Source organism: Littorina saxatilis, unplaced genomic scaffold, assembly GCF_037325665.1.
Source record: "Littorina saxatilis isolate snail1 unplaced genomic scaffold, US_GU_Lsax_2.0 scaffold_3157, whole genome shotgun sequence".
Taxonomy (NCBI): Eukaryota; Metazoa; Mollusca; class Gastropoda; order Littorinimorpha; family Littorinidae; genus Littorina; species Littorina saxatilis.
In genome coordinates, this window is record NW_027126487.1 from 1 (window position 1) to 9,230 (window position 9,230).

The 9,230-nt window shown below is 41.1% G+C and overlaps 1 long non-coding RNA gene across 1 annotated transcript; it reads left to right on the forward strand.

Moving 5' to 3' along the window:
• Window positions 1–6,130: 6,130 nt before the first annotated feature.
• Window positions 6,131–8,802, forward strand: LOC138954923 (uncharacterized). The gene is made up of 3 exons (XR_011452020.1): window positions 6,131–7,146; window positions 7,490–7,664; window positions 7,995–8,802. It is a non-coding gene; the product is annotated as an uncharacterized lncRNA (long non-coding RNA).
• The last annotated feature ends 428 nt before the right edge of the window (window positions 8,803–9,230 follow it).

The window sequence follows — 9,230 nt, forward strand, 5'->3', positions numbered from 1 at the left end:
AGTGGTCAAAATTCAAATCTCTAGTTTTGTTTTTGAAATATTGCTTTTCATAAAGCAGAAATACTGTAGTATCTGTTGTACATAAGAAAAAATCACTGGTTCACATGGTTCCTACATAATCTAACTTTTAAAGCTGGTTCTTGTGTGTCTGTGTGTATGTTTGTATGATGACGATAGGACCCGAAACGGCTGCACGGACTGAGACAGGAATTGCAGAGAATGTTCTTTGCCACTCGAGTCGTGTCATAAGGTACTTTTGGAATAGCAAATTTGAAAGGATTCTTCAAAAAACGGCGGAAAACATTATATACCCTGTGAGCTATCCAGGATCCTCCCCGTCTGGGCTGTCGAAACATGGTCTTGTTAAAAGACGTTTTCAAATGCGGTTAACGGGGAGATACACTCGAAGCACATTTAGCGAAGTTATGTTGCCAAATCATCAAAGATCAACATTTCACTACACGGATCGATGCACACAGTCGAAATAGATGTGACTTTCACACGACCGAAGACTACTTACTAGCAGACTAGCACACGACAAGATCTAAATATTTAGATCAGTGAGAGCAATCCGTTGAAGAACAGTCACTCCGCTTATTCGTCTTCAGTTAAGCTTATTTCCCCTGCCATAAGTTTCCTTGCAGATCTGCAGTCGCGTAGTGAAATGAACTAGTGTCATCGGAAGATTCTTCTCAGTCAATGATCAAAGCACAGTAAGTTCTATGCTGACAAAAGTCACTTTCGGACAACACGACGATTGACTTAATTTATGAGCCCAAAGGTAACAATATCGACAAGAATGTACGCATTTGACATTAAATGAAACATTCATAGACAGTTTCCAACTCACCAGATCTGCCAAAGAGCCGTCATTTGTGAAAAAAACGATGATTTTAATCAGACAGGTATCACGGGGGATAACCGGTCAAATGCCGAACAGAAGCCGAATGCCGCTCATGACACGTGTGAAGGCAAGTTTTGTCTGTTTTCTAGGTATTGTTTGATTTATGTCGGGATTTAAGGTAAGCTACTGATTCAGCGATGACTAAATTTGTTTCTCGATGCATAAAAAGTCAGGGAGCGATTGATATTTGCCCGTAAATATCCTTCAAAGCTGAAAATGTCCGCGATCGAGCACCGGAAATGGCTGTTCGATGGGTTTTGCAAGTAGAAATGTGCTTTATTTCACCAAATCAGCTCGTATTTGGTGTGGGTACGGGATTCTAGAGGACGAAGGAGTCATAAGAGGTGCAAAGAAGTGCTATTTGGGAGTAGAATAAATCTTCCGAGACAGTAGACAAGAGAAGGTCATATTTGAGAGAGGAGCGCGTAGGCCGATTGTCTTTCCGACAAGCGAATGATACAGCAGATTAATCATTCGTTTTGACCAGAAACCTAGTCTCTAGTTTTTATGAATGAGTTTTTTAATTAAAACAATCACGAGAACTCTCTCGCTTAGCCTAATGGCTGTTCGATGGGTTTCGCAAGTAGAAATGTGCTTTATTTCACCAAATCAGCTCGTATTTGACATCGGTTTGGTATATATATATATATTTTCTAATCCTACCGCGAACTGGATAGCAGACGCGGCACGACTGTTGCACCACACTTTGAAGGGGATATAGCTCAGTTGGTAGCGCGCTGGATTTGTATTCAGTTGGCCGCTGTCAGCGTGAGTTCGATCCCAGGTTCGGCGGAAATTTATTTCAGAGTCAAATTTGTGTGCAGACTCTCTTCGGTGTCCGAACTCCCCCCCCCCCCCCCCCCCCCGTGTACACTACATTGGGTGTGCACGTTAAAGATCCCACGATTGACAAAAGGGTCTTTCCTGGCAAAAATTGCTTAGGCACAGTTAATAATTGTCTACCTATACCCGTGTGACTTGGAATAATAGGCCGTGAAAGGTAAATATGCGCCGAAATGGCTGCAATTACTGGCCGTATAAAATTTCATCTCACACGGCATCACTGCAGAGCGCCTAGAACTGTACCCACGGAATATGCGCGATATAAGCCTCATTGATTGATTGATTGAAGTAATCCCACACTTTGAAGTAAATTACTTCAAAGTGTGGGGATGTGCCCCACACTTTGAAGTAAACCCATTTTTTACTTCAAAGTGTGGGGGGATCTTCCCACACTTTGAAGTAAACTCAGTTTTTACTTCAAAGTGTGGGGGGATCTTCCCACACTTTGAAGTAACTTACTTCAAAGCGTGGGACTTTTGCATCGCCTGTTTGAGCCTGATGATTTTGTCAAAAAAAATGGCAAAGTCTTTTGGATGAGTGAACAGAAAAAGTGAGCGAGCCAAGAAACATAGGGATGTTTGTTATCAGGCTTTAAAGGCATATGTACTCGATGACTATACACGCTAATTGCTTTACCAACAGCTGGAGACATGCTAAATTAAGTTCTCTGCAAAATATTGTGGTCTAGGACCCCTTCAATGTTGAGATATGTTAATTTTCATTTTGATCTGGATCGTCCTATTTATAGATTTGGCAACACATGTAACGTTGATGCAAGGGAGCTAACACCGCGGCTTTGTTGACATCCTCACTTTTTCAGAGGCTAGAACAAGCTGTAATGCATGTATTATGGTCCGCGCATGGTGACATATCGTCATTATATGGTCTTATGGTGCGTTTGACATCGATTATGGGCAAACTACACTTTGTAAACACGGGAGCGCGTACATATATGCCTTTAAGCAATGTCCCATTGTTGAGTATGACGAAAACTCGTGGTGACGATTTTAAAACATGTTGGGTCACGCATGGTCCAACCTTACATGGTCCAACCTTACATGGTCCAACCTTACATGGTCCAACCTTACATGGTCCAATCTTACATGGTCCAATCTTACATGGTCCAACCTTACATGGTCCAATCGTGCATGGTCCAATCTTACATGGTCCAATCTTACATGGTCCAACCTTACATGGTCCAATCTTACATGGTCCAACCTTGCATGGTCCAACCTTGCATGGTCCAATCTTACATGGTCCAATCTTACATGGTCCAACCTTACATGGTCCAATCTTACATGGTCCAACCTTGCATGGTCCAACCTTGCATGGTCCAACCTTACATGGACAACCTTACATGGTCCAACCTTACATGGTCTAACCTTACCATGTCCAACCTTACATGGTCCAATCTTACATGGTCCAACCTTACATGGTCCAATCTTACATGGTCCAATATTACATGGTCCAACCTTACATGGTCCAACCTTACATGGTGCAACCTTACATGGTCCAACCTTACATGGTCCAATCTTACATGGTCCAATCTTACATGGTCCAATCTTACATGGTCCAATAATATATATGGACCATGTAAGATTGGACCATGTAAGGTTGGACCATGTAATGTTGGACCATGTAAGGTTGGACCATGTAAGATTGGACCATGCGTGACCCAACATGTTTTAAAATCGTCACCACGAGTTTTCGTCACACTCAACAATGGGACATTGCTTAAAGCCATATGTACTCGATGACTATACACGCTAATTGCTTTACCCACAGCTGGAGACATGCTAAATTAAGTTCCCTGCAAGATATTGTGGTCTAGGACCCCTTAAATGTTGAGATATTTGAATTTTTATTTTGATCTAGATCGTCCTATTTATAGATTTGCCAACAGAGGTAGCGTTGACGCAAGGGAAATAACTCCGCGTCTCTGTTGACATCCTCACTTTTTCAGAGGCTAGAACAAGCTGTAATGCATGTATATGGTCCGCGCATGGCGACATATCGTCATTACATGGTCTTATGGTGCGTTTGACATCGATTATGGGCAAACTACACTTTGTAAACACGGGAGCGCGTACATATGCCTTTAAAGCCTGATAACAAACATCACTATGTTTCTTGGCTCGCTCACTTTTTCTGTTCACTCATCCAAAAGACTGCCATTTTTTTGACAAAATCATCAGGCTCAAACAGGCAATGCAAAAGTCCCACGCTTTGAAGTAAGTTACTTCAAAGTGTGGGAAGATCCCCCCACACTTTGAAGTAAAAACTGAGTTTACTTCAACGTGTGGGAAGATCCCCCCACACTTTGAAGTAAAAAATGGGTTTACTTCAAAGTGTGGGGCACATCCCCACACTTTGAAGTAATTTACTTCAAAGTGTGGGATTACTTCAAAGTGTGGTGCAACAGTCGTGCCGCGTCTGCTATCCAGTTCGCGGTAGGATTAGAAAAAATATATATATATACCAAACCGATGTCAAATTTATACGAGCTGATTTGGTGAAATAAAGCACATTTCTACTTGCGAAACCCATCGAACAGCCATTAGGCTAAGCGAGAGAGTTCTCGTGATTGTTTTAATTAAAAAACTCATTCATAAAAACTAGAGACTAGGTTTCTGGTCAAAACGAATGATTAATCTGCTGTATCATTCGCTTGTCGGAAAGACAATCGGCCTACGCGCTCCTCTCTCAAATATGACCTTCTCTTGTCTACTGTCTCGGAAGATTTATTCTACTCCCAAATAGCACTTCTTTGCACCTCTTATGACTCCTTCGTCCTCTAGAATCCCGTACCCATACCAAATACGAGCTGATTTGGTGAAATAAAGCACATTTCTACTTGCAAAACCCATCGAACAGCCATTTCCGGTGCTCGATCGCGGACATTTTCAGCTTTGAAGGATATTTACGGTCAAATATCAATCGCTCCCTGACTTTTTATGCATCGAGAAACAAATTTAGTCATCGCTGAATCAGTAGCTTACCTTAAATCCCGACATAAATCAAACAATACCTAGAAAACAGACAAAACTTGCCTTCACACGTGTCATGAGCGGCATTCGGCTTCTGTTCGGCATTTGACCGGTTATCCCCCGTGAGGTATCGGAAACAAGTCTTGGTCACCTGCGTTATTCCTTCCGAGGCGACGTGACGGCGCCACATTTGTTTGTTTATGGCTGTTTATCGCGAAACAACACAGTTGAAATTTGTGTGTAAAATACCACAAATGTGTGGTGAATCAGTTCGTCATCTGCGTTTCGATTGTAATTCAGTCAGATTGGAGTTACTTTGAATCGAAGGCGAGGGTAACCTGCGTTATTTGTGGGACGGCGTGAACAAATTTGATTGCAATATTTTATACAGAAAGTAAATTTCAAAGATTCTGGCTCAGACTTGTAGATCTGTTATGCAGTGTTTTGGTAGTGTATCTGCTTTTCTGCTATGAAGCTCATTTGGAGTGATACGCTGATCGAAGTGGGGTACCCTATGTGGGACATCAGCCGTATGCAGATTACGCCTCAGAACACTCTCGCATTTCACAAAGACAACAATAATTTGCAACATTTCAAGAACTGCATCAGTTTTATTAGATACTATTTCAACAAAAACAGCACAAACACGACTATTATCAACAACACAGAACGGGAGGTAAGTCTTCAAAGACGCACCAAGTGTGCGTTCCCATTTTTGGACGCCATTTTTGCTAGCATTTTCACAGTAAATCTTAATATTTCCATATCTATTGAATGATTTTGGTATTTTCTTTGGTTGTGCCGATTCTCCTATCTCTCTGGCAAGTACTGGGTGCTTTGTGACCAGTTTCTCCCCTAGACTGTATTGAAAAAATGCGTCCGTGTGAGCTGACCCCCACTTGTGACCAGTAGCAAAGAACAACTCACATGCAAGTACACCCCAACAAGGGAAATGAATAATAGTCATCTATAAATGATTATTCTCAATCGAGAAACAAAATGATGAGGATATGGGTTTGAATAGTTGTCCCCTGACGAGGCTACCTTTCAGTTTCCCCAAAATAACCTCTACAAAATCACACTCTCAAAAGAAGTTGTCCTAACAACTTGAAACTGAAAATTTTGCCGAACAGTACCATCTTTGGGAGAGGTACTTAGGGATCTCTGGGCTGCCTACTGCATTTGCCGGGTTTGGCAGACCCTTGATTTTTACCCCATTTCTTTGTAACACTGAGTGCAGTTTGATAAGAAGGGGAGGGGGGAGGGGCATAAGTAAAACAAACAAAGAAAAGAAGAGAAACAAATAATAACCCGCCCCCCCGCCCCCCCCCCCCCCCCAAAAGCATGAATTCGGTAGCATTTAAAGAACAATGTTTGACTCACTTCGCCTACCATATGTGGCCATTTCTGCGAAAAGGGACCCTGTTGAGCTAAGCCTCTGATTGGAGAAACGCGGGGTCAAAGTTAGAGCAAAATGTAAACAAACTTTGCTGTGCTGACTGATGCCCACTTCAAGTTGAATTTCTAAAATGTTCAATGAATTATCAGCGATAGTACAATGAACAGCAATTTAAAGTAATGGAAAATAGTCTTGGGATCAACATTACAAACTTCTACAAATGTTTATGTTCATTCCTCCTCAGGAAAAACACATCGAACCGATGACAAGTTGACTGCGATGATGCCGAAAATGCCGACAGAGTGTTTTGTTGTGCTTCGAGAAAAAAATTTTCGTCGCTAGTTTTGGTCAAGTTAAAACAACTTACCTATTTTTTTTTTTAATGTTTGACAGTAAGCTTAATATAAACTTTCATCTGGAAGCACATTCACAAGCACTATTATACGCATAGTTCAGGTAGATCTGACTTTCACGCGACCGTAGCACTGTACGAAAAAGCAGACGACAAATGCAGTTGCCCGATGAAGAACAGTTACTCCCCGTTTACATCTTTAGTTGCTTCCCTTGCTAAAGTTACTGATATTTAGATCAGTGGTTACTGACTGGGGCATTCTGTTCTTTGCAGCTGTGAATTCTGATAGTGGAAGGGCAAGTCAGTCTTCTCAGTTGAACACGGAATGTTCTGCTGACAGAAGTCACTTTGGGATAAGACAACAATTTTGTTGACGAGGTCAATGCTGTTAATTCAGAATAATTTTGTTGCACTTCGCCCGGACATTATTTTGTGACTCCGAAGTCGAAGCAGATCTACTTTGATCACGATGGTGTTGTAAAGGTTCATGATGACAACGCACACTACTAATCGGTTAAAGAGTTCTCCAAGAGCATAGGCCTATTGCGAAGCAAGGTCTTCCTCTTCCTGATCGTTTGAATGCCCGGACATCGTAAATGAGAACCTGTTGCTCTTACCGTTTGCTGTCTCCACTTAGATCTATGACAGGCTACAATTTCAGGTAAGTTACCATATAGACTGCAGTGTGTGTTTTGTGTGTGTGTGTGCGCGCGCGCGCAGCTTGTGTGTGTGTGTGTTGTGTGAGGGTTTCTGTATGTGTGTGTGTGTGTGTGTGTGTGTGTGTGTGTGTGTGTGTGTGTGTGTGTGAGAGAGAGAGAGAGAGTGAGAGAGAGAGAGAGAGAGAGAAAGAGGGGTAGATAGAGGAAGAGAGATGGTAATGACAATGATGATTTTGATGATGATGATGATGATGATGATGATGGTGGTGGTGGTATGTGTGTACGTGTAGTATGTTTTTAAACTCCTTTTTTTTTATTTAACCAATGTTACTCTCTTTCTCTCAGTTTGCTGGCGTGGAACAGCAAACAAGTCCAGCAATTCACCGGACAGTGCAACAACAAAAGACAGAAGTGCCTGGCCACAAAGCAGGTGTTCGACAGAATGGGGCAACAGCAATGTCCAGCCGGTTCCAGTTCCAAGGAAATCAGCATGGTTTACCCTTGGGACTTTGCTCAGTAGGTAAAGACATATTAATACTTTACAATTTGTCAGTACTTTAAAAAAAAAAGGGGGGGAGCAATACAGTTATATTTGTGTTTATGTGCTGTTTTCTCCAACAAAGAAGCACACACACAGACACACACAGACACACAGACACACACACACACACACACACACACACACACACACACACACACACACACACACACACTACATTTTCGATAATGTCACCATACCATACCAGCTTAGAAATGGCAAGTGGACAGGTACCCAAAACCAGACTTGAGCTGTGCAAATAGTGGTTAGTAAATAATATGTTGATCAACTCTGTGGTTGCCTTTGTTTCAGAGAAGCAAATCGTCTACCTTGCGAATGAGGCAGGGGTACAGAGGAGGGTAGCAACTTCAGTCTTCGGCATGGTGCATCAATACTTAGGCATGCAGTTTTGTGTGTGAATGAACAGCACAAATCCATTTTGAAAATGTCTTGATCGTCGGCCACATCAAGTTCGACCCTGATTGGCATTTCAGTTTGTTGAAAGTAAAGGGAGACCTTCGATAGCAGAGTGCACGGATGACATTTTCAATTCAGTGAAGTGATGGACAGACTGACAGACCCACGTGTGCAAGGACACACAGCACCATATGTTACTTTCTACAACTGGAAGCTGTATTTACCAAGGAAACTGAACAATTAATCCTTGTTATGAAATTTAGAAGTACCACAACTTCAAGTCGACAAGTGTGTGTGTATTGTTTTCAGCAGACAGCCTCAAATAGTTTGTGTTTGTATGTGCGTGGGTGAAGAAAGAATAGAACATGGCGGGGGGAGAGGTAGTATGAAAGAAGAAGAAATATTCGAGAAAAAAAATCATATGGCTGATTGTTTTTACATTTAGTCAAGTTTGATTAAATGTTTTAACATAGAGGGGGAATCGAGACGAGGGTCGTGGTGTATGTGTGTGTGTGTCTGTGCGTGTGTGTGTGTAGAGCGATTCAGACTAAACTACTGGACCGATCTTTATGAAATTTTACATGAGAGTTCCTGGGTATAAAATCCCCAGATTTTTTATTTTTTATTTCGATAAATGTCTTTTATGACGTCATATCCGGCTTTTTGTAAAAGTTGAGGCGGCACTGTCACACCTTCATTTTTCAATCAAATTTATTAAAATTTTGGCCAAGCAATCTTCGACGAAGGCCGGACTTCAGTATTCACTATTGCATTTCAGCATGGAGGCTTAAAAATTAATTTATGACTTTGGTCATTAAAAATCTGAAAATTGTAATTAAAAATATTTTTTTATAAAACGATTGAAAATTACTTTTATTTTATTCTTCATTATGTTCTGATTCCAAAAACATATAAATATGTTATATTCGGATTAAAAACAAGCTCTGAAAATTAAAAATATAAAAATTATGATTAAAATTAAGTTTACGAAATCGTTTTAAAAACAATCTCATCTTATTCCTTGTCGGTTCCTGATTCCAAAAACATATAGATATGATATGTTTGGATTAAAAACACGCTCAGAAAGTTAAAACGAAGAGAGGTACAGTAAAGTGTGCTATGCAGCACAGC